We start from the raw sequence: 25,824 nt of genomic DNA on the forward strand, positions 1-25,824 counted from the left end.
AGAAGAACTACTGCATCAGGCATTATGGAAGCCATCATTGATATGGTACAGAAAGTGGTCAGTACTTGGGCTATACTCTCACGTTATAAGGAGAACTGTAAGCCGGCACCGGAATGGGAGCTTTTTTTTGGACCAGTTTTGTTAGATTTGTATATAATCTGTGTATAGATTGGGTTGGGTGCCTTTATTTCTTATGTAGTTAGGGATGTTCCTAGGGAAATGGGGTAGCATCCTTAAATGTTGATGGCCATGATTTGGGTAAAAAAAAAAAAAAATGTTGTTGACAATAAATTACATTTTGAGAAATGAAATTACATCCGGTTATAATATGCCAAGTATAAATCATCCCATATGAACGTGATCAAGTATCCAACTCATATTGCCTGTCAAGATTGATGCAATCTTCATCTATCTTGATATATGGCAATAACTACAATTACAGGGTGATAAAGTGTAATTTGACATAAAAAATCTACTATAAAACCTTAACGGCTAAACTACTTTTTTCAAACAAGAACTCCCTCCAAATCTCACTTTCAGTTTATTTCGTCTACTTCACTTTCTGGCTTTCTGCTGCTCCATTGAATACAAAATTTCAAATGGAAAGTAGTGAACTACACAATGTCAGTGATGTTCACTTAAGTGGTTCTATCTTATGGAGGAATATGGAAATGGACATAGTTTCCAAATCTTCTCGTGAAGAAAATGATGAAGCGGCACTCAAATGGGCTGCTATAGAGAGAATTCCCTCGCATCATCGTACAAAATCAGGTGTACTTGCTGAAGAAAATAGCCAACAAATAGACGTTGGTGTTGAACATCTTGGACCCTTGGAGTTGAAAACTATTTTAGATAGCAATGTTAAATTTGCAGAAGAAGATAATGAGAAGTTCTTGTTGAAGCTGAGGCAACGAATTGACCGGTAATCTTGAGTTTATAAAAGTTGAATTGCGGTAGCCATTTTAGTTTGTTGATGAGTTGAGTTTTGAGTTTTTCTGAATCCTTTATTTTGGGTTTGTATGACTGATACAGGGTTGGCATTGATCTTCCCACTGTCGAACTCCGGTTTGAGAACTTAAGTGTGGAAGCAGAAGCTCATGTTGGCAGCAGAGCAATGCCTACATTATTCAATTTCTGTACTAATATAGTAGAGGTAAGGATACACTAATAACCACAAATTCTGGCATATATGATATCATGTCACATTTCTGTTTGGATATATTAGACCTTTCATTTAACTCGAAATTTGACATTCCATGTATTTTTCTTGAAAGGATTTGTTGAGTCGTCTTCATATTCTTCCAAATAGAAAACAACCGTTTCCGATACTTCGTGATGTCAGTGGAATCATCAAACCTGGAAGGTATACTGGGAACCACTAGCTAGAAAAGTTCATGGACATGCATGTTATTGATTCATCGATTTAATAATATCTAGTTTTGCAGAATGACCTTGCTTTTAGGCCCTCCCAGCACCGGGAAAACAACTCTGCTTTTAGCATTGGCTGGACAACTTGATTCTGATCTGAAAGTAAGGGCAGGGTGAAATAACTATAACTTTTGTTTTGAATATTTTCCAAATGTTAGATACAAGTTAGCTGGTAGTCGAATTCTGAACTTTTGTGACACTAGGTTTCTGGTGATATTACATACAATGGCCATGGACTAAATGAGTTTGTACCACAAAAAACATCTGCTTATATTGGACAACATGATGTTCATCTTGGAGAACTGACATTGAGAGAAACACTATCTTTCTCAGCAAGATGCCAAGGAGTTGGACCTCGTCATGGTTTGTAAATTTTCTTTTTATCAATTTTTTAATGTTGCCTTTTGCAATCCTGACCCGTTATAATGATTACAATCACTTTGATCTGGAAATTGGCAGACATGCTGGAAGAATTGTTAAGGAGAGAAAAGGAATCAAACATCAAGTCAGATCTTGACAATGATAATTTCACGAAGGTGAAAACGTTGGAGGAGCCATTTCACTAAGCTAATTGGCCTTTTTATGTTGTTTTACTGGTAGAAAAGACATTACCGTTTGTTTGGATTGGCATGACCTGCAAAAAAATTATTTAGTTGCATCTTAAAGCACATTTTTTATCATTTTTTATATTTTTAAATTTTTTATTTTACATAAATCACATAATAAAGGTGATTTATTTGGGATAATTACCGTAACACTTTTTGTGATGTGATATATATGAGATAAAAATGTGATTGAAATTTGTAAAGTAAATTATTTTACTTCAAATGTTGTTTGTCCAAACACAATATTGACATTACCCGACTATGACTGCAGGATGAAGCACTCGATGGTGGGGAAAGCAATGTTAAAACAGATCAAATCTTGAAGGTATTTATACATCATTTGTTTCAGTCAAATGGAAAGTTGTGCATGAACACAAAGTGCCTAAGTGTAACCAAATGCTGCTCCTATATATTATCATAGATTTTAGGACTTGAAGTGTGTGCTGATACCCTTGTTGGAAATGAAATGCTACGAGGGATTTCTGGGGGACAGAAAAAGAGATTAACAACAGGTAAATTCATAAAGACTTAAAAGCCTGAACACTTATTATTGACGGCTATCTGTGTTTTGCTTTTCTACTTTGTACTATGTCAAGTACTTTCAGGTTTCAATTCTTTTAAACTTTCAGTCACTGATAGTCCAAAGTAATGTATTAGATGATACTTATGTGTCCAGAATATTTCGTTCCTTTAATAAAAGAACTTAAACTAGGAACTTCTATCAGATTCATCAATATTTTGACACCAAATAATACAGGGGAGATGATGATTGGAGGATCAAATGTATTTCTTATGGATGAGATATCAACTGGTCTGGACAGCTCAACAACTTTTCAAATTGTCCGTTCAATTATGCACTCCATTCACGTTTTACAAGGAACTGCTGTGATATCCCTCTTGCAACCTGCACCAGAAACATATGATTTGTTCGATGATATCATTCTGTTATCTGATGGTCAAATTGTGTATCAAGGCCCTCGAGAACATGTACTGGAATTCTTTGAGTACATGGGATTCAAATGTCCTGAGAGAAAAGGAGTTGCTGACTTTTTACAAGAAGTAAAATTTTCCTAATCATGATTTCCTCCTTTAACATTTTGCAGTAATATATGGAGGCATATGCTGAACATTTCACTAAATACAACTGTAGGTCACGTCGAAGAAAGATCAAGAGCAGTATTGGGCAGAAAGGGATGAACCCTACAGTTTTGTCTCTGCAAAGAAATTTGCTGAAGCATTCCAATCATTTCATGTTGGAATGAAACTAGGCGATGAGCTTGCTGTTCCTTTCGACAAATCCAGGAGTCACCCGGCCGCTCTAAGCACTAAGAAATATGGCATCAGCAAAGTGGAGCTTTTCAAAGCCTGCATGTCCAGAGAATTCCTGCTCATGAGGAGGAATTCCTTTGTCTATGCATTTGCAATGACAAAAGTGAGTAAGATTTCAAATCTGGTAGTCCTACAGTTGAAATATGAACAACATTTCTACTTATGTTTGCGTGAAACTTCTAATAGTCAGTGTAGGTTGAATCTCATCTATTTGTTCTATCTCTTCTTTCAGCTTATATTCATGGCACTATTAGCAATGACAGTATTCCTGAGAACTAAAATGCACAAGGATACAATCAGTGATGGTGGGATAGTCATGGGCGCTATATATTTCACTCTCATGCTGAATATGTTCAATGGAATGTCAGAGATTCCCCTTACTATTATGAAGCTTCCTGTATTTTACAAGCAACGCGACCATCGATTCTTTCCCTCTTGGGCATATGCTCTGCCGACATTGATTCTCAAGATCCCAGTTTCACTTTTAGAAAGTGCCCTTTGGGTGAGCTTGACTTACTATGTCATCGGATTTGATCCAAATGCAGGAAGGTAATCTGTCAGATTGAAGCCATGCCAGAGCATTTCATTATCCATCCAAACGTTGTTGCATTTTGCAGGTTTCACTAACATATGAAATGGCTAAATGCAGATTTTTCAAGCAGTATGTTCTGCTTGTATGTCTCAGCCAAACAGCTTTAGGACTATTTCGGCTTATGGGTTCAGTAGGAAGGATTATGATTATAACAAATACGTTTGGATCATTTGCAATTCTAGTAATCCTTCTGTTTGGTGGATTCGTCATCTCACATGGTAAAACTTGCAGTGGAAAAGTATTAAATAAAATACATACTACTTTTGTTCTGTGACAGTTCAGCTCATGAATGCCGATTTTGATCAAGAAAGTGTGCTGTTTATTTTAGATGATATACCAAAATGGTGGATATGGAGTTACTGGCTTTCTCCTCTGATGTATGGGCAGAATGCTATTGCTGTGAACGAATTTCTTGGGAAAAGCTGGAGAAAAGTAAGCCCTACTTGTGTATTTTGTTCTTCTTTTTTGAATTCTATTATCCTAACATTTGAAGTAGCTTATACACAATGAATTGCTCTCTCCTAGTCAAAATCTTCCTTGCAGAATCTTTCTGGAGCAACAGAGCCATTAGGTGTCTCAGTCTTGAAATCTCGGGGGATTTTTACAGAAGCACGTTGGTTTTGGATTGGAGTAGGATCCCTTATTGGATACATGTTTCTATTCAATATCTTATATGTCTTGGCTCTTGCTTATCTTAAACGTAAGCATATACTTGTTCTATGTTCATTATCATTCTTGATTTTCTACATAAATGAATAATCAATGTACCCACAAATTCGTCACTTTTGTGAAGCTTTTGAGAAGCCTCAGGCCATTTTGTCAGAGAAAACATTGGCAGAGAGGAATGAAACAATCAAAGTATCATCAAAAGGAAACAACAGGACTGGTGAATCTTCAACTTAATTGAGCTTCCGTTGGTAATTTGAGGACCTTTACTGACATATCGAATCTCTAAACGTGCAGAAAGAAGAAATCTTGCAAAAATGTTATCATCCAAATCAATGTCAGGTAGAGTGGCCAGCAACTATGACGCTGAATCAAAAAGGAAAACGGGACTGCTGCTACCTTTTGAACCTCTTGCGATCACCTTTGATGATATTAGATATTCGGTGGACATGCCAAAGGTTGGTTTAGAAACTTGCTTGTCATATCTTCTTGAAACTTTAAAATCTGGCTTGAAGTATTACTAGTTGCTTGAGAAAAAGCATCTTCATATCTTCTTATAAATGAAATGGATTAATCTTTCTTATACATTCTACGCTAACATCATAGGTTTTTTCAGCTCCCAAAATGACAAAGGAAAAGGAACAATTAAAAGGTGCACATTTCAAGACTACTGAAATTTTGTTAAATATAACATGCTACTGCACATTTGTATCATCAAGCCAGCTACTCCCTACAGGCCTAGTTTACAAGGACCTCTGAAAAATCTGAAGAGGCCAAAATCATGAAAGGTTGAGGTAAAGTCAAAAATGAGAATTAAACTGCCCCTTAAATCCAGTGAAAAAATGAGAGAAATCTCGGAATAAGTGTACTGCAATTATTCTGCAGACAAAATGTATAGAAATTTTGCTTGGTCCATGATATAAAAAAATACATTGTTTGTTTACCAGGTGTATCAATTTTCAAATTTATGCTTGTCTGAAGTAAAGGCTCCAAACTCTCGAAAATACTCCCAATGTCCTGTTCCACACCACCATGTATCTTTACTATGTGGATGCTATGACATTGGAGATTAAAAAGTTACATTTTGCCTCTTTCTGAATCTTATATATCTGCACATGCTGAGATCAAGTTGCTTCTTTCAGGAAATGAAAGCCCAAGGACTTGCTGAGGACCGGCTTGAGCTTTTGAAAGGTGTCAGTGGTGCTTTTAGGCCAGCGGTTCTGACAGCCCTGATGGGTGTAAGTGGTGCTGGTAAGACAACATTGATGGATGTCTTGGCTGGAAGGAAAACTGGGGGTTACATTGAAGGAACAATCAGAATATCAGGATACCCAAAGAAGCAAGAAACTTTTACACGTATAGCTGGATACTGCGAGCAAAATGATATCCACTCTCCTCATGTTAATGTCTACGAATCTTGCTGTACTCGGCATGGCTTCGGTTGCCAAAAGAAGTGGATGCTGCCACCAGAGAGGTTAATTCGAATCAGAAATTAGTTCAAATCTTCTGGGTAATCACATGATTTGCACAATGAATAGCATTTCACACAATAAATAATTTGCAGATGTTTGTTGAAGAGGTCATGGAGCTTGTAGAGCTCGCCCCTTTCAGGGAAGCACTTGTTGGAATGCCCGGAGTAAGTGGACTTTCAACTGAGCAACGCAAACGACTAACCATTGCTGTTGAGCTTGTTGCAAATCTATCAATAATATTCATGGATGAACCGACCTCAGGGCTTGACGCGAGAGCTGCAGCAATAGTTATGAGAACTGTGAGGAACACAGTAAACACAGGTCGAACTGTTGTCTGCACCATTCATCAGCCAAGCATTGATATATTTGACTCTTTTGATGAGGTGATTGATCGATTTATCGTGCAATGTGATGCGACTGCCGAAGTGAAGATCCGAACTGAGCTGGGGGTTGCGTAACGAACTGATTAAGCATCCGACCTGCACGTAAACGAGCTGCGGGGCTAGGTCCCCTGGAGCAACTCCGACGATCAAGTCAGGACAGGTTCGTGAGTTAAAGAGTACGGATTGCACTGTGAAAAACGTACCTTGTGCTCTCCCTTCGTGTGGTATTTATAGAGTCTCAAGTGGTAGCTTCCTGGTAGGACAAGGAGTCCTTATTGGAGAGGAAGTGGTTCCTAGGGCTCCATGACGCGGACTTGGAGGCGCGGACCTCGCAGCCCATCCGGCCCATCTGCCTGAGAGGCGGCGCTCGTATGGATCTGCGAGCTGACCTGACTCCCCAGTCCAGCTCCTCCTGTTCCGGGCTCGTGGGCCGGACTGATGTGTGCGTGGACCGGCCGATGTGCGCCTGGGCCCCACTACACTAGCCCCCCTCCAGTCTAGAGTCGCCGCACGTGCGCGTGACTCTAGCCGTCTTTCTGGCATCGTGTCAGCTCGATGTGGGACCCTCGTCTGGGAGTGGTGCACGCAACCGTCGCGTCGGTTCGTGTCCGTCACCTCAATCGTCGCGTCGACCAGTTATGACGGTTAGGAACGGTTCCCCATAAACGGTTCAAATAAATGCCCGCCTCTTCACTTTCCCGCTTTATAGATCGCCTATAAATAGGACTCTTTGGGCGTCATTTTCACGCCTCTTCCTTCATTCTATCAATTCGCTCTTTCCCTCCTTAGTTCGCTGCTTCACCCTTTCTTCTTCAAGAACATGTCGGGTCGCCCTGCCTTAGCCCAGAGTCAGTCCGCGCATTACCTAAATCAGCCTTTCGTCCGATCTCCTACTTCCACCAGTAAGTTCCCCTTTCCTTTTATGTCTTCTTACAGTTCTGATAGTTCTGACGTTACCAGTTCAGCCCCTAGGCATAGGGCAGCTAGTCCCATAAACCTAGATAGCAGTTCTCCCGATCTCCTTAGCTCTTCTCCTTCTGTCTCATTTGGGCCAGCACCCACGCCTTCTCCTGTTAGGGTAATGAGCCCGGCCGAGCGACCTGCTCAGCCTCTAGTCGGAGCTGCTGAACAGGCAGCTCCAGCTCAGACGGTAGCCGGGACCTCGGGGGGACCTAGTGGCGACTTCGGAGAGGTTGACGCTATCTCCCCAGCCCTGGAACAAAAAGATGTAGACTTACTGGTAGAAAAGTATGAGATCCCAGCCCTCTTTGAGCCTAGGGCTGCCCATCCAGGAGAGGTCGCCAGCCGACCTCCACCCGGGTTTGTGGCGATCTACAGGGACCAGCTGATAGCTGGTCTTCGCTTGCCTATCCCCGATTTCCTCATTTTCATCCTCACCTTCTGGGGTATCCGCATAACTCAGGTCATTCCCAATGGTGTTCGCTCCATCATAGGCTTTTTTATCCTCTGCCGAGCACTAGAGATCCCCTTTTCTCACAACCTGTTCCAAGCCTTCTTCCAGATGAAAGTCAGCGGAAAGGTGCCTGGGTGGTTCTATTTTGCCCGCAGAAGCAGAGCAAAAACCCCCACCCGCGAGCTGTTCACGGGGGCACCTTCCTCGATCAAAGACTGGAAGCGTTACTTCTTTTTTGTAAAGAACCTGGGCTTTCCTCCCCTGACCTGGAGGGCGGAGACTCAGGTCTCGGATCCCCTTCCATCCCCGCTCCCAGTGGTCGAGTTGAGCCGGCTACTCAGCTCGGACGAGAAGCTAGAGGTGAAAGAGTTCAGCAACGCCCAGCTTTGGGCGGCGGGGCTAATCCGAGCTAACCCCTCAGATCCCTCGCCAGAAAATAAACCACTCTCCCCGGAGGAGCTAAACACCTGTAATCGACCTGACCTTCCTCCTTACTTCCTTTCTTCTTCTTTTCTTCTTTTCTTCTTTATGCATCCACTGACCCTCTGGTCCTCTATTTATGCAGTGAAGAGATTTTCTTCACTTCTGACCATCGGAGGCGCCAGCAATCCGGGCGCGACCACACAGCCTTCCTCAGCCATCCCGACCAGCTCGGTGCCCGTCCCGCCGCTTCAGCCAGCTCCTGCCCAGTCCTCTAAGCCCGTTGAGGCTGGAAAAAAGAAGAAGAAGAAAACGACTGCCAAGAGAGCCAGGGTGGAGGCGACCTCGTCCCCCACCCAGGAAGAGAGGTCGACGCCTGAGCCTGGTCAGGGCGGCCATTATGGTGTGAATACCGCCGAGGAGCAGGCACGAGCTGGAGCTCCTCCTAACCTCTGGCAACGCCAAAGCTCTACCTTGCTGTTTGACCCACAGACACGGCTGATCACGCATCAGCATCCAATGCATTTCTGCCCCCAATGGAAGCTTTCCATAAAAGACCGAGCTCAATTTCCAGAGGTGGCCAGGGAGCTCGCCCATGGGACCATCCTTCCGAGAGACTACAACTTGGTCAAGGCCATGGAGTCGTCCGACCTCCTCGACTACTACTACACAGGCGCGGCTCAGGTGAACGTGGTCGGGCCCGAACTGGCCAAGCGCTACGAGAGCCTGCTCCCCCTGATGAGCGAAACGAAAGCGGCTAATGAGAAGCTGTTGAGCCAAAACGAAGCGGTCGTGGCCGAAGCTGAAGGCCTGAAGAAGCAGCTCGCCCAAGCACACTCAAACTTCGAGCTGGAACTTAAGAAGAACTCCGACTTGACCACCCAGCTGAAGGAGCCGCAGGAAAAGAGCGCCGAGCTGTCTGCTCAGGTAGAGGCGGCCAAAGCCGAGGGAGGCCAGGAGGGCGTGCGGGCCTTCCTTAGGTCGGAGGACTTCAGGGGCGACCTGGCCATCCTGAACACCCCTGTGTTGCAACATGGGTATTCCCAAGCTCTAGAAGAAGTGCAAATGCTGGGTCTGCCTGGGTTTGATCTGAGCAAGTTCCCCAGCTACAATCCCCTGGCCGTGGAGCAGCTCGACCGCCTAGTGGAGGGCTACACGCATGGACGGAGACTGGTCGATCTGGTTGCTGATCCTCTGCTACCAGTGACCACCCCCGAATCCGAGCAAGAGGAGGAGGAGGGCGAGAACTAGAAGAACTAGGGTAGGATCTTTAGAGCCCAAACTGTTAGTAGACAGTTTGTTTTGCATGAGCTCGGCTACTTCTAGGCTCAGTTCCTTTTGTAAGAGCTCGGACCATTGTACAGTTTTATTGAATGAAATGAAGAACCTTTCCTTTGTTTCGTACTTAGCCGCATTTGTAAAACTTCTTGTCATAGAGTTAAAATACATCAGTTCGGCCCATCGCCGACCTAAGTGGGCTACCCTCTACAACAAAGCAACTTATTAACCCAAAATACATCAATATTAATAAAAGTCTTGACCTTGACCCGAGCCATTGTGTGCGGGCTTATCGGAAAATCCTCAAGTTGGAATTGTGCCAGGTACGCGGGACTTCTTCCCCGCCGAGGTGGGCTAATTTGCAGTATCCAGCTCGATCTGCTTCTTTCACCACATAGGGACCTTCCCAGTTCGGGTCTAGCTTGCCCGTGCCCTGAAGCCGGCTCACACTATTCTTCCTCAAGACCAGGTCCCCCGGTTTGAAAGACAAAGGCCTCACCCTAGCATTGTAATGCCGCGCGACCTGTCCCTTATACTTAGCCATTCGTATGGCCGCCTCTTCTCTCCTGGCTTCCAGTAGGTCCAAATTAAGACGTAGCTCTTCCTCATTGTCCCGAGTTATGAAATTCTGAACCCTGCCCGAAGGAACCCCGATCTCCGCAGGGATCACCGCCTCCGCCCCATAGGTCAGAACAAAAGGGGTCTCCTGTATAGCGGTTCGGGGAGTAGTTCGGTAAGCTCACAGTATGGTTGGAAGTTCGTCCAGCCACCCAGTTCGTGCGAGCTCAATCCGCGTCTTCAAGCCATGCAAGATGGTCCTGTTAACGTTCTCAACCTGCCCGTTGGCTTGAGGGTGTCCTACCGAGGTGAAGTGCTGTCGGATCCCGAGCTCCGAGTACCAGCCTTGAAGTGTACTGTCAGCGAACTGACGTCCGTTGTCTGAGACCAGAACATGGGGTATACCAAATCGGCAGACGATGTTTCTCCAGAGGAACTTCTGCACCGATCTGCTGCTAATGGTTGTAAGGGGCTCAGCCTCCACCCATTTGGTGAAATAATCCACCGCCACCACTATATGCTCATAACCTCCAGGAGCTCGGGGAAATGGGCCCAACAGGTCGATCCCCCACTGGAAGAAAGGCCAGGGGCTCTGCAGAGGGATCATCTCTTGAGTTGGGGCGTGATGGATCGGCGCATGTAGCTGGCAGGACTTGCACCGAGCTACCAGTTCGGCTGAATTCAAGAACATGGTCGGCCAGTAATATGCAGAAAGCATTCCCTTCTTGGCCAAAACTCTTGGGCTGACGTGGTTTCCACAGATGCCCTCATGCAGCTCACGCAGGATGTAGTCTCCTTCCTCCGGAGTGATACACCTCAGCCACGGGCGTAGGTAGGATTTCTTGTAGAGTACCCCATTCGAGAGCTCGTATCCCCGTGACCTGAGGAGGACCCTCCGTGCCTCCACCCGGTTTGGAGGGAGTTCCCCACTAGCCAGGTACCGTACGATGGGATCCATCCATGAGCCCATCACTTGAATAACAACTGCCTCTACCTGGTCATATGCCCGATTTCTGACAACTTCTACCAAGACTTCTTTGTTCAACGTACCGACCGAGGTGGAAGCTAGTTTAGACAGAGCATCCGCTCTCTTATTTTGGCTTCGCGGGACCTGCTTGAGTGTGAATACCTTGAACTGAATTCTCAGCTCACGTACTCTGGCGACGTACCTCCTTAAGGGCTCTTCCTTAACCTCATAACTTCCCCCCACCTGATTCACTATCAGCTGCGAGTCGCTGTAGACTTCTATTGACTCGGCCCCCAACTTCCGAGCTATCATCATCCCCGCGACCAGGGCCTCGTATTCGGACTCATTGTTAGAGGCCCTGAAATCAAACCTCAGGGCGTAGGCCAGTTCATCCCCCAGGGGACTAGTCAAGAGAAATCCTGCTCCGCATCCTTCCTTGCTTGAAGATCCGTCTACGAACAGCGTTCAGGTCGGAATGGTCCGATCGACCTTGCCGGTGGCCTGTTTTATAGCCTCTCTGGCCTGTTCAGTCTCCGCTGCGCCTCTGACCTGTCCGGCCTTGGCTTCCCCCGTGGCCTGTCCGACCTTGGCAAGTCCTTCGACCTGCTCGGCCTCGACTGCGTCTACGGTCTGCTCGGCCGGGGAAGTCTTAGAGCCTTTTGTGACCTCGGAAGCTTTTCTGGCCTGACTGGCCTCAGCTACGTCTTGGGTCTGTTTGGTCTTGGTGGCCTGCGTGACCTCGACAGCTCGTCCGGCTTGCTCGGCCTCGGCTGAATCTCTGGTCGGCTCGACCTGCGACTCCTATTGTCCAAAGGAAACTCCTTCGGCTATGAAGTCTGCCAATGCTTGGGCCTTGATGGCCGTGCGGGGTTGGTAGCTGAGATCGTACTCAGACAGCTCCACAGCCCACCTTACCATTCTTCCTGACGCATCAGGCCTTGAAAGAATTTGCTTGAGAGGTTGGTCGGTCATGACCACCACGGGGTGAGCTTGCAAGTATGACCTGAGCTTCCGGGTCGCGTGAATCAATGCCAAAACATACCGCTCAATTGAGGTGTACCTTGGCTCCGCACCCTGCAGAGCTCGGCTGACATAGTATATGGATTTCTGGATCTTACCTTCTTCCCGAACTAGTACCGCACTGATTGCCTCCTCCCCAACCGCAAGATAGATAAATAAAACTTCTCATTGTACGGGAGAGGTCAAGGCTGGCAAGCGAGCGATGTGGGCTTTTAGTTCGTCGAATGCTCGCTGGCACTCGGGAGTCCACTCAAACTGGGGACCTCTTCGCAGGGCCCTGAAGAAGGGGGAGCCCCGAACGGCCGATTTCGACAAGAACCTGTTCAGGGCCGCCATCCTGCCAGCTAGCCGTTGGACCTCTTTTATGTTTCGGGGAGGAGCCATGTCCATGATAGCTTTTACCTTGTCGGGATTAGCTCTTACCCCGTCCTTGGATATCATGTACTCCAAGAACTTGCCTGACCTAACCCCGAAGGTGCACTTCTTGGGGTTCAGCCGCATCCGCGAGCTCCGTAGGACGTCAAAGATCTCTCTGAGGTCGTCGATGAACTGCTCCTGAGTTCGGCTTTTCACCAGCATGTCATCTACGTACATCTCCATATTTCGGCCGATCTGGTTTTTAAACAACTTGTTGACCAGCCGCTGATAGGTCGCGCCTGCATTTTTCAACCCAAATGCCATGGTGGTATAACAATACGTACCGTACTCGGTGATGAAGGCAGTTTTCTCTTGATCCTCCTCGTCCAGAACTATCTGGTGATACCCTTTGAAGGCATCCAGAAAGCAGAAAACCTCGTACCTAGTTGTTGAGTCGACCAGCTGGTCGATGCGAGGGAGGGGATAACAATCTTTCGGACAAGCCTTATTTAGGTCGGTGAAGTCCACACACATCCTCCAGGCCCTGTCCTCTTTTTTGACCAGCACAGGGTTGGCCAGCCAGGTCGGATAGTAGATCTCCTTCACAATTTTGGCCTCCAACAGCTTGCCCACCTCCTCTTTGACGACCTCGTTGCGCTCAGGAGCGAAGTTTCTCTTCTTCTGCTTCACTGGCCGAATGCTCGGGTCGACGTGCAACTTGTGAACGGCCAGCTCGGGAGGGACTCCGGGCATGTCGTCAGCACTCCAAGCAAAGATCTCGGCATACTTCTCCAAGAGAGACTCCAGAGCCTTCCGTGTCAACTCGCTTAGCCCAGCCCCGGCCCTCACCATGCGATCAGGTCGCTTGAGGCGGATGGGCAGTTCAACCAGACTCTCATCCGTCTCCAGCCTATCCTCCTTTTCAGCAGGCTCCCAGGGCTCCAGACAAGTTGTCTGGGCCACCAGCTTCTCCTTGCCTTTGAGGGTTGCGATGTAACAAGCCCGAGCTACCTCCGGGTCTCCCAGCACCTCGACCACCCCTTCGGGCGTTGGGAATTTCATGCTGAGGTGTAAGGTCGAACAGACAGCCCGGAGTGCGTTTAGGGTTGGTCGCCCTAGTATCATATTATAGGAAGATGGCTCCTTCACTACCGCGAAATTCACCGGGACAGTTCGGCACTTCGATGACTCCCCTACCGTGACCATGAGGGTTATCATTCCCTCTGGTCTTACCGGCGGACCTGCAAAACCTATCAAAGGAGTACGAACTGGGATGAGCTGCTTGTCTTCCAGCTGCAATTCCTTGAAGGTTTTATAATACAGCACATCGATGGCACTCCCATTGTCGATGTACACCTTCTTTACCTTGTAGTTACACGTGATAACTTCTATCACAATTGCTTCATGGTTATTGGAGGCTAAGGGTACCGCGTCCTCTGGCCAATAGATGATCTCCTCGTACATCTTTAATCGTTTATGCGAGCTCTCCCCACTGGGGGGAGGCAGGTTGTTTCGTCGAGCCGTATGGCTATCTCCCCCAGCAGGTCCCCCTGCAATGGTGTTGATCACTTCGACTAGGTTCTGAACCCCCTGCTCCGGAATACGATCACGGGGACCTCGAGGTCGGTCGTGCGAGCTAGTCGTCCGATCTCGCTTGAACCCCCCTTGCTTCTGATCTGCTCGCCCGTCACGGACGAACTGCCCGAGATGACCTCTTCGTATCAGTTTTTCGATCTCCTTCTTGAGGTGTCGACAGTCCTCCGTATCATGCCCGACGTCCCTGTGGTAAGCACAATACAAGCCCTGATCGCACTGGGTTTTGTCGCCCCCCAACGGCCGAGGAGGACGAGAGATCCCCTGCTGCTCCATTACGGCCAAAACCCGAGCTCTGGGCGCGGTGAGCGAGGTCCAGGTCTTTTCCTTCTCCCATGGTCGGCTCCGAGGCAAGTGCTCGGGTACGCTCTTTCGACTCTGACCTGGCCGTGGCTCCCCCAGGTCGGCGCCCTTCCTGCGCTTGTCATCTCGCAACCTTTCCTGGGCGCCTTTCAACCGGTTGGCCTCCTCGGCATTCGCCTTCTCGTGAGCTCGATCTAGCATCTCCCGAACGGACTTGGGAGGTCTTTCTACGAACTCCGTATACAACTTCTGCTTGCGCAACCCATTGACAAAGGCAGCCATCACCACTTTGTCATCTCGGTCCCGCACCTGAAGGGATTCATTATTGAAGCGTACCATATACTCGCGCAATGACTCCTCCGGCCCTTGATGAACAGTCATTAGATGAGCCGTGGTTTTAGAATAAGCGCGCGAGGAGACGAACTGGGCCGCGAACAGCCGCGCGAGCTGGCTGAACGACCGAACTGACCTGGGAGGCAACCCCTGGAACCACTGTCGGGCTTTCTCTTCCAAGAACATGGGAAAGGTCTTGCACCTGACCGCATCAGCAGCTGTCTGCAGACGCATCTGAGTCAGGAACGCAAACAAGTGATCCTCCGGATCTGTGGTCGCGTCATAGAACTTCATGGACGGTATTTTGAACTTGGCAGGCAGAGGATAGTCTTCGATGGCACGAAGGGAGAGGCAGTGTACCTATCCGCCTCTGGATCCAGCAAGAGGTCCAGTTCGTCCTGGATCTGGTATTCCTCTTTCCTATGAGGAACCTCCACCTGTGAGGGCCTCAGGACGGGCTCCGGATGGCTAGTTCGGGAATTCCTATGAGAGGGCTCCGGAATCTGGATCTGCTCGCGTGTGATCTCCTTTCGCGCCCTCTTCGACCGAGGGCTTCCCGATCGGGATTCTGAACTCCCTGTTCCGCCCGCTTTTCGCACCCGACGCTCCGGACTGGGAGGGACTCCAGATTGTCCCTTCAGGTATGTCACAATAGCCTCAAAGGTAGGCAAGTTCGCGGCAACCGACTGCACCAGTTGTTCCGGCGAGATCTGCGAGAGCCCGACCCTTTCTTCCCCTGTGTTGGTATCCTGGTGGGCGTGCTGGGGGTCACCCCGGGCGTTCCCCTCTGCACCGTCCACATTCCTCTGAGATCTAGTCTTCGGCATGTTGTTTCGCGAAAAAGAAGAGAATGCGTTTCCCACACACGGCGCCAATTGATGCGACTGCCGAAGTGAAGATCCGAACTGAGCTGGGGGTTGCGTAACGAACTGATTAAGCGTCCGACCTGCACGTAAACGAGCTGCGGGGCTAGGTCCCCTGGAGCAACTCCGACGATCAAGTCAGGACAGGTTCGTGAGTTAAAGAGTACGGATTGCACTGTGAAAAACGTACCTTGTGCTCTCCCTTCGTGTGGTATTTATAGAGTCTCAAGTGGTAGCTTCCTGGTAGGACAAGGAGTCCTTATTGGAGAGGAAGTGGTTCCTAGGGCTCCATGACACGGACTTGGAGGCGCGGACCTCGCAGCCCATCCGGCCCATCTGCCTGAGAGGCGGCGCTCGTATGGATCTGCGAGTTGACCTGACTCCCCAGTCCAGCTCCTCCTGTTCCGGGCTCGTGGGCCGGACTGATGTGTGCGTGGACCGGCCGATGTGCGCCTGGGCCCCACTACACAATGATTTGCAAATTTTTTGACTGGGAAATGCAAACTAAATACTAATCAAAACTAAACTGCTGCAGCTTGTGCTACTTAAACGAGGAGGTGAAGAAATTTATGTTGGTCCTTTAGGACACCATGCCTCTGGGCTCATCAAATACTTTGAGGTGAGGATTTTGTATACAATCAAAATCTAAAATTTTTTTGAATTTAAAGAAAGTTGCCGTATTTGGTCTCTTCTTCGTGCTCTTTCTCCCATGGTCCTCTCAGGGTATAAAGGGAACTAGCAAGATTACGGATGGTTGTAATCCTGCAACTTGGATGCTGGAAGTGACTTCACCATCACAGGAGTCAGCTTTTGGTGTCAATTTCGTAGAATTGTACAGAAGTTTCGATCTATATAGGTAGGTTTGTGTTCTTGATTGAGTGTCAATTTTTCTTGCCTGAAATATAACATGGTTCTAATTACATTTGCAACAGAGTATGGTTGTATGGTAAAGTTTAAGAATCCAAATAAAAACTTAAAAAGGGTAATTACATATAACTCATCTGTGGTTTCATTTATTGTCACATGATTCTCCTAACTTTTTAAAATATTCACTTCACTCCCTATGATTTTATATAAGGTGGAAATTTGAAGGAAAATAACCTATGTAATGCCCATACTTGAAATACCAATAATGCTCTTACTTAAATGCTAAATCAATCACGACTTAACCACCTTGTATAAAAACATAGGGAGCTTATATGGATAAATGTAAAAATTATAGGGGCTACAGTGGCTTTTTATATAAATTATAAGAGGGTTATGTGGATATTAAAAGTTTATCACACCTACTTTTAAAGTGCGTTTGATATAAATGCAGTAACTGATTATACATTCCGTCCATTTTGCACTTTATGTAAAACTATTGGGTTTAAAATCTTAGGGGGATCATTTTGGGTAAAACCACGGGGTAATAAGAAATTTTCCCCTAAACAAAGAAGCTTTTCCTGTCAATATGTTATGAAAGCTGAAAATGGAATTGGACTTTTACTTCTGAAGTTTTATAGTTCTAACCATTTATTCTCATCATAGTCCACATTGGAAATGATTAATAGCTCTCTATCAAAATCAGGAGAAATAAGGCATTAATCAAGGAACTAAGTACCCCTGCTTCGGACTCGAAAGATCTGTTCTTCCCTACAGTCTATTCTCAGTCATTCTTCAGTCAATTCATGGCTTGCCAGTGGAAACAACATTTATCATACTGGAGGAATCCCAAGTACACTGCTGTGAGGCTAATATTCACAACATTTATGGCTTTGATGTTTGGAACAGTATTCTGGAATTTTGGCTCCAAAAGGTAGATAGAAAAAATGGCAACCTAAATTGTGGATTACTTTTTTGCTGATCCTCATCTTAACCGTTATTCATGCTAAATTGCAGGAGAATGCGGCAAGATCTCCATAATGCAATGGGCTCTATGTATGCTGCGGTTATCTTTATTGGTGTCCAAAATGCAGCAGCTGTTCAACCTGTTGTTGCCATTGAAAGAACAGTCTTCTATAGGGAAAGAGCAGCTGGAATGTATTCAGCTTTGTCATATGCTTTTGGACAGGTATGGTAGAAATCTTGGATAATTCTCTAGGAAAGAATGCTACACTCTTCTGCCTTAATGCTCCACTGCCTTACCAGATAACATAACCCACTCATGCAAGATACATCCACTTTACCAAAAGTTGATCTTTAAAATGTTATCTGAAGAGACTATAATTTTGACATGCAGATTGTGATTGAGCTCCCATATGTTTTTGTCCAAACGATCATATATGGGGTCATAGTATACGGCATGATTGGATTCGAGTGGACAGCTGCAAAGTTCTTTTGGTATCTGTTCTTCATGTACTTCACCTTGCTATATACAACTTATGGAATGATGACAATTGCTGTTACTCCTAATCAACACATTGCTGCCATAGTCTCATCTGCATTTTACAACATATGGAACCTATTTTCAAGATTTTTCATCCCAAAGACAGTAAGTACTTAACAGATATTCTAAATGAGATAGGTTTTAGAATTCAAGTATTATGATTCTTATTTCATGCTCCTTGGTTTTATCACAGAGAATTTCTGTTTGGTGGAGATGGTACTATTACATCTGCCCTGTTGCTTGGACATTGTATGGTTTACTAGCTTCACAGTTTGGGGACATTAAAGAAGAGATGCTTGACACAAATGTGACAGTCGAAGAATTCATAAGGGGTTACTATGGTTTCAGGCACGATTTTGTGGGATATGTGGCCATCATAATTGTTGGAGTGGCTACGCTTTTTGCCTTCATATTTGCTTTCTCAATCAAAGTATTTAACTTTCAGAAAAGATAGGTTTTCGATGATAGGTGCTAGGGCGAAAAGATAGGTTTTTTGATGATGGGTGCTAATGCCAGCCCCAAGAAATTGACAAAAAAGGGCTCTCAGCAAACTATGAGAATGAAGAGTATAAAGCCTTAAGAAAGCATTCCTATTCGGAAAATAGTACATTAGGGTTAATGACAGTACAACACAAGAGAGTCGAAAATTATACAAAAGGGTTGATCACCTGAAAGTCCCATTTAATAGGATTCAATTTGCTGAAAATACTTCTGTCACGGATGGCATTTTGTATCACAAAAGGGCATCTTGTAGTGGTTTATCCACCTGCTTTTGATGGATTTGTTGTGAGCCAATCTGAATCCTTTAGCCTGTGTATTTGATTCATTTTCAGCTACGACTTCACTAACTTTGCACACAAAATATGATAAAAGAATGTAAACATAAACACAAGAGAAACCAAGTTCTCATTCCTCATAACAATGGAAGATAAAGAAGCATACCCTCTATTTGTGGTTAAATTACTCACTTTATTGAACCTAAATCTGCTGCGAAAGGAGCATAGCTTGCTACATAAAAAAGGTGAAAAAACTCTGTGATGTATCAAGTTATTTGTGAAAATCCAAGTTCCCCAAGTTTTAGCTTAGATGTATCGGCTGTCTATGCATTTCTATTTTCCGCACAGTATCTACTTTGAAGCAGCAGCAGCTGCAGTTGCATCCATTTTCTCCTTAACAGAAGTTCTCCGATATTTACTTGTCCACCAAATGCAATTGATCATCAAATCCTATTCAGCCAATTGCTTTATAGAGCCCTCAAACAAGAATCTCAAAAGCTGTGCTCAATTTAAATCAACCTGAGTTGCTGTAGAAACTACACTCATGCAAGCGTTAACAGAATGCGAGTCAGCTTAACTAGGGCAAAGCGAGTACTTAAATAAGTCCTGTGTTTTCCTTCCTCAGTCAGGTAGAAATTTAATGCTCCAGCACTACATAAGAAAATTGAAAGGATATCCCAATAAGGCTGATAACCTTCACAACTGTAGGCTGTGAAAATAGACAATAGCATAAATAGAACTACTGGATATATGCATTGCTTCTATACTTCATCCGTCACTTGTTTTCTCATTGCCCATGTTAGTCAGTCATGCAACTAGACTACATAACGTTACATAGCACTAGCATTATCCTCATTGCAGATAGGACTGATATTGACAGAGAGTTTAATGTGTACAAATAAGGCTGCTTTACTGAGCTAAGATTATGGTTAGCAAATTCTACTATAAGGAAAATATCATTTGATTATAACCCTCTACTACCCTATTATCAGTTGGTTGTAAGAAATTTGCAGTAAAAACACTGTTGGTCTGTAGCCCTGTAGTTCTCAGGGAAAGAATAAACTTCAGCACATCAAGTATTAAAAGTAATCGCCCATCTGTCAGCTTTTATCATACCAACTTGTATGGTATTTCATACCAATTCTTGTAATCTAATTCACAGCAAGAAGGGGACATACAAGATTCTGTGCTGAATTGGTGATTTCCTTCATTTTTCTCCAAATCAAGAAAGCTGAATGTGGTTGCATGAAAATTGTTGAGGTTTAAGTGTTTCCGACTATGCAGTGGGAATCTCCTAACAAGCATTACGATGAGCCTGTATTGAAAAGCAACTAATTGATCATATAAGCATTCTACTATAGAACTAAAATGAAATAGCATCACCTTTGAGTTGCCTCTTTTGCTTCTGAATTGGCTTGGTAATACATGGAACAAAATGAAGTCTTCAAATAGAAATTATTCATATACAGGCAAATGAAAATCTTACACTTACATGTAAACACAAATCTGAATGGTTTATAAGTAATTTGAGCATTCTTATACCTTTCTAGTTCTCATATATAAGAAGCCATAATTATTAATTTCAAACAATCCTAAGTAGGGGTGTGCATTCAGTGCAAAAGCGGTAATTCGGTGCAATGAATTCAGTGAATTCGGTTATTCGACTTATAAAAATCTAAACCGTTTTTCATTTCAAATTGGCCATAACCGAATTCATTCTGCAACCGATTTCAAATTCGAAAACGGTAATGAATTCAGTCTAACCGAATTCATCTATATAAAAAAAACTGATTTTTTTTAAAAATTCTTACTGATTTGATCCCCAAATTTATTCATAATTTAACACATTACTTATGTTCTAATCATTTTGTGGTTTAATTTAATTGGCATTTATTTGATCACTTATACCTAGAATCCTTAGTCTATGATTTAAGGAACACATAAAAAGTAATTAATTTAAACAAGAATAAACCTTAGACTGTACAATAATTAGTGATAATTTATGAATTTATAATTTACAATGATTAATAATAAGTAATATTAGTTACAAACTTACAAATTACAATGATTAGTGATAGGTTATATTAGTTACAAACTTATAATTTATTTCAAATCAAAATAAAACTTATTTACTTGCAAATGTTATTGTGAAAGTCAATACACTAATACATTAATTTGCAATTCACATGCATTCACTTACACTGCTTAGTTATCTTGTCTATACTTAAAGTCTTAAGATTAGTGAATAGATAATATGAATTTTTATGTTAAATATGTAATATAAATTTAGAGCACACTAATACTTGCAAGTTACAGATTACGCATTCAAATATTCAATAATTCAAACATGAATGATCAATGATGTATCAAATTACCAATATCTAAATTCTAATTACTAATTTTGTTTATTGTTTAATATTTAGTATTAGACATATATGTATTAATTATTATCTAATTCTAGTCATGTTACTCATGTAAAAAATAATAAGTAGCTATCTTATATTGTTATGTATTACTATATATTTGTATTATTACAGTCATATAACAATTAACAAATACTAAAATAATATATTGTTCATTATTATATATTATAATTATTATAAGTACATGATATGATGATAATACCATATACTAATTATTATTAATAGTATTTACTTATATAATATAATAATATATCAGTAGTATATATTAATACTAAATAGCATTTATCTATATACTCCCTCCGTCCTAATAAGTTTGTCACTTTTGGGGAATTGTGTTTTTTTATCAACAGTGGTCAAAGAGTGAAGGAATTGTGTTTGCTTTCCATTTCTAACCTTCACTTATCGGTGGTAAAATGTGTAAGTTTAAAACCGTTTGAATATTTGAAGCTATATGTGGGACCAATATATTATCTTTTGTGCCTAAATCTCTATACAAGTAGGCATGCTCTAGTACGCTTTTGACTCCTGAATGTATGTTGCAAAGAGAAAGTGGGACCTATAACATTATTTGAAGGTTGCTTGTGCAAGTGCATGAGGGGTAAAAATTGGAATAAGTTACAAAATTATTAGCCAAATTTGGTAAGATGACATAATTTTGGGACAGACTAAAAAGGAAAGTATGACAGTTTTAATGGGATGGAGGGAGTATTATATAATTTTATATACCAATTTGGTATTCGAATGCGGTAATGTGGTACCCTATTTCAATTACCGAATTTGAATGCGAAATTGGTTATTACCAAATTCATAATCTCATTACCTATTTCATACCATATTCGAATTCGGTGAATTCGTATGTACCAAATTTGTACCAAATTACCAAATACCTTATTTCAAATTACCGAATTGAATTTGAATTAGGTTATGAAATCGGTATGAACCGAATTTGCTCACCCGTAATCCTAAGCTCCATTTGTTATATATATCGATGCACCATCTTGATACATATTAATAACATCTAAGCAGATTGGACCCTATAGGCTATATGTGATTCTGGTTTTAGTTCTACATGCCATAGATACAAAGCAAATATATATGAACCCTTGGGATCTTCTGCTGCTGTGATGCAAATCCATATTTTCAACAGTCACAACTCACAAGAACCAAGAGATAGATAGATAAATAATATGTTTAATGGGATGTAATTTTGTAGTTAATACAAAATAAATTTGGTAAAGCTATAGCCAAATGAATATCTAGTCAAATTTCTTGAAATTTTCAGAATTGAATTTTACCAGCCTTGACACTAATTGAGTATAACTTGACCAGAAAAGACTAAAGTTCTCAGCTTGATAGGGTGCAAAATTGCTATTTAATTTATCATTATTTTCCGCTTGATTTTAGCCAAATATTGTTTTAATTGATGGATTCTACTTATATTTGGTTAATGGTGCTAATTGTAGGAAAATGAGAAAAACGTGATTAAAAAGGTCAATTTTTCAATTAATTTGATGGTAGCACGTTCGGGGCCGGTTTCCAAGTCTAAATAGAACTCAGGGCATTTTTTGGAGGAAGATTTTGAAAACTTTAATTTTCATTATTAGTCTTAGTATTGAATTAGGAAACTTGGAATATTATCTTTAATAGTTTCTTTTTTTCTATTTTGGGGGACATATTTTATTATTAATAGTTGAGGTTAGTAGGAAACAAGAAGAATAAGGGAAGCCAGATTCCTGTTTGACTAGGACTTCGGCCGTACGAGACTAGGAATCATGGGATATCTCTTTTTAGGAGTCGCATGTCTTTAGCTTTTTTCTAGTACATGGCGTTGGGAATTTTCTCAACAACGAAGAACTAAGTTTCTTTTTTAGTCGAAAGTCAACTTAGATGCAGTTTCAAACATTTGTGAGATCGAATTAATTTTATTTATTTCTTTTATTCATTGGTATTTGTACGTTTTCTAGTTTAACCTCTTATGATTGTTTCGTTATTTGAATGTCAAGGAGCCGATATTTGAATTAACCTAATAATTTACTGTCAGATTAATTGATTAAATTTGTAATTGTTTATTCAATTAATACCAGTGGTGACTAACGTGATTGGTCCCATATTAGGAGAACGTATGATCTAATTTTAACAAACCCTCGTAGCATGTTTGTTGGTTAAGGTTGGACTTTTCTAATTCTTAATGCAATCGAGGAATTAAATTCTATAATCGTACCTAGAGTTGTTTCTTAGTTAAAAAAATAGTTAACGGTCGTACCTTGACTATCTATAAAATAAGGAAAAGTTGGCTGTCTGAACTTGTTGATGGTTATAACTAATCTATTAATGAGTAATTGAATTATCTTTGCATCAATGATTAGTTAAATAGACCATTTCTGAAAAGTTGTACCTTTAGTTAGAGTCGTATCTACGGTTGATTAATACCTATTTATTTCTGTTTGTTTTATTCGTTGGTTAATTAGTTGTCTTTATTTTTCTAAAATTCCCTCTATTTAGGACTCTAAAAGAAACGAATTATCCCTAATCCCTGCGGATTTGACCCTGCTCATCGCTATATACAAAAATTTATATTTTTCTTAAGTAGGTATTTATTATTATACAGACTCGACACCAGTCAATTTTTGACGCCGTTGTCGGGAACTGGTGTTTGATTAATTTATTTCTTTTTGAGTTCATCTTATTTTTATTTTTATTTTTTCTCTTATTTTTTTTACTAATTTATGGCTGCTAACACTCAATATTTTGGTGATGGACTGGATTTTATTCTTAAGAGAGGTAATGAGTCTTGTGTTTTTTCTAATGATCAAAATTTAGATTCACTAATCTCTCTTATAGAAAAAATGGCTACTGCAACCGTAAAATTTGTTATGCCACGGATCATTTAACCGATATGTGCCTCACATTTCAAGATTATCTGAATGTCTCAATCAATAAATTTGGACATTTTTCACCCCGATCTCAAACGTGGTATAATCTTTATTCAAACGGGTATGATCAAGAATGGTGGGACAATTCCAACTTTAATTATGCAGCAGAGCCAATCAATTTTCAACATCAATATCAACAGCAAGAGTCTTATGAATTATCATCCATGTCAGGTATGTCTTTTGAAGAAATGATGAAATTACTAACTACTAATACATATTGATTTAAACAGGAGGCACAAATGAGAAATAGAGAGACGGAGGATGGAATGCGTCAAGAACTATCATTTACATCAGATATGTCTCTTGAAGAAATGATGTATCATTTTCAACAAGAGACACAAAGGATGATTAAAAGATGGAGGACGGAAGGCATGAATTGGCATCTATAATGAGCCAATTGATCTCTCTAATTTGTGAAGAATTGTCCTCATAGACCATCATCGACCTTAAGGAAGATGAGAGCGAAATAATCTTGACAAGTGACATGGAACTGCAAGAGTCTCGAGAAGAAGGATCTAAAGATGCAGTTGAAAAGGAAGTTGAAGTGCTTGAAATGAGACCCTAACATCAAATCGCTCAAGTGAACAATCTTCAAATATGGTGACATCCCTTCCATTCCCTAGCCAACATTCTTCTAATTCTTATTCTGTAATTTCTATTAGTGAAATTGATTTTGTTATATCAGAAGATTTTGAGTTTCATGATAGGAATAAGTTAAGAGTGACTATGGTCAAATATTTTGAACCAGTAAGTGCTCATGATGAAGGAGTTAGTGAAAAATTAAGGTCATTACTTGTTTGTTTAGAGCTATCTACTAGTCCATGGAAGACCGTAACTCATCTGTTCAAAGACTACTCTATTTACGATGGTTACTAGGATTACATAGAGGATGAAGCATTGAAACGAGCTACAAGATTTTGTCCTCCATAAACAAGCATAGCAACATCTAACCAAAGATATTAAAGAAATGCGCTTATTGGGAAGCTACCCAATTCAATTTTTAGTTCATTTTTGTTATTAGTTTCATTATATTTATCTTAGATTGTTCATATTTGGTGTGTTTAAAATTCGTTTTTGATTTTTCAATGGTCAAAAGACTTCCTCCCGACAGGACGTGCCCGCCCCTTGAGAGAATGTGGTAATGCGCTAATAATCCACTCCACCATCAGAAGCGTTTACACCAACATGCTGTGCCCACTCCTACTTGCCTGGAGAGCTCATATTTTGAGATTGAAGGCCAACAAGGTGACATGACGTGCCCTCACCTAGAGAGCACGTTGTAACTCGTAATTAGTCAATTTCATCATCAAAGGAGTTTCAACCAACAAGATGTGCCCACATCTTGTTCCAACAAGGGGGAAGTTAAAAAAAAAGATAAAATGATTTTTCTTTCTTTCTTTCTTTCTTTTTCTCTTTCCTTTCTTTCTCTCTTCCTTCTTTCTATCTTTCTTCCCTTTCCATTTTCTTTGCCACAGCCATCCGGCTTTCTTCACCATCAACTGTTGCGCCCCAAGAAAGGTCACCGTTGCTATTGGACCAATTTCATCCCCCTCCAATTTGCTTCATCGTCAGTAATCGTAGCCCCTAAGATTTGACTGCTGAATTGGTGCACCACTAAAGGAGATTTCTCACCTGTATGGACAAGTTTATCAAATGGATGGTCGGTTGGCCAATGTCGAGTTCCACATCACCTTTGCTTCTCACCTATAGTTGTGCCATAGGCCCTCTTGATGATCAGGGAAG

At 42.4% G+C, this 25,824-nt stretch overlaps 1 pseudogene; it reads left to right on the top strand.

Moving 5' to 3' along the window:
- The first annotated feature begins 599 nt into the window (after nucleotides 1-599).
- LOC113707332 (pleiotropic drug resistance protein 1-like) lies at nucleotides 600-18,403 on the top strand (annotated as a pseudogene).
- The last annotated feature ends 7,421 nt before the right edge of the window (nucleotides 18,404-25,824 follow it).

This window comes from Coffea arabica, chromosome 8c, assembly GCF_036785885.1.
Source record: "Coffea arabica cultivar ET-39 chromosome 8c, Coffea Arabica ET-39 HiFi, whole genome shotgun sequence".
NCBI lineage: Eukaryota > Viridiplantae > Streptophyta > Magnoliopsida > Gentianales > Rubiaceae > Coffea > Coffea arabica.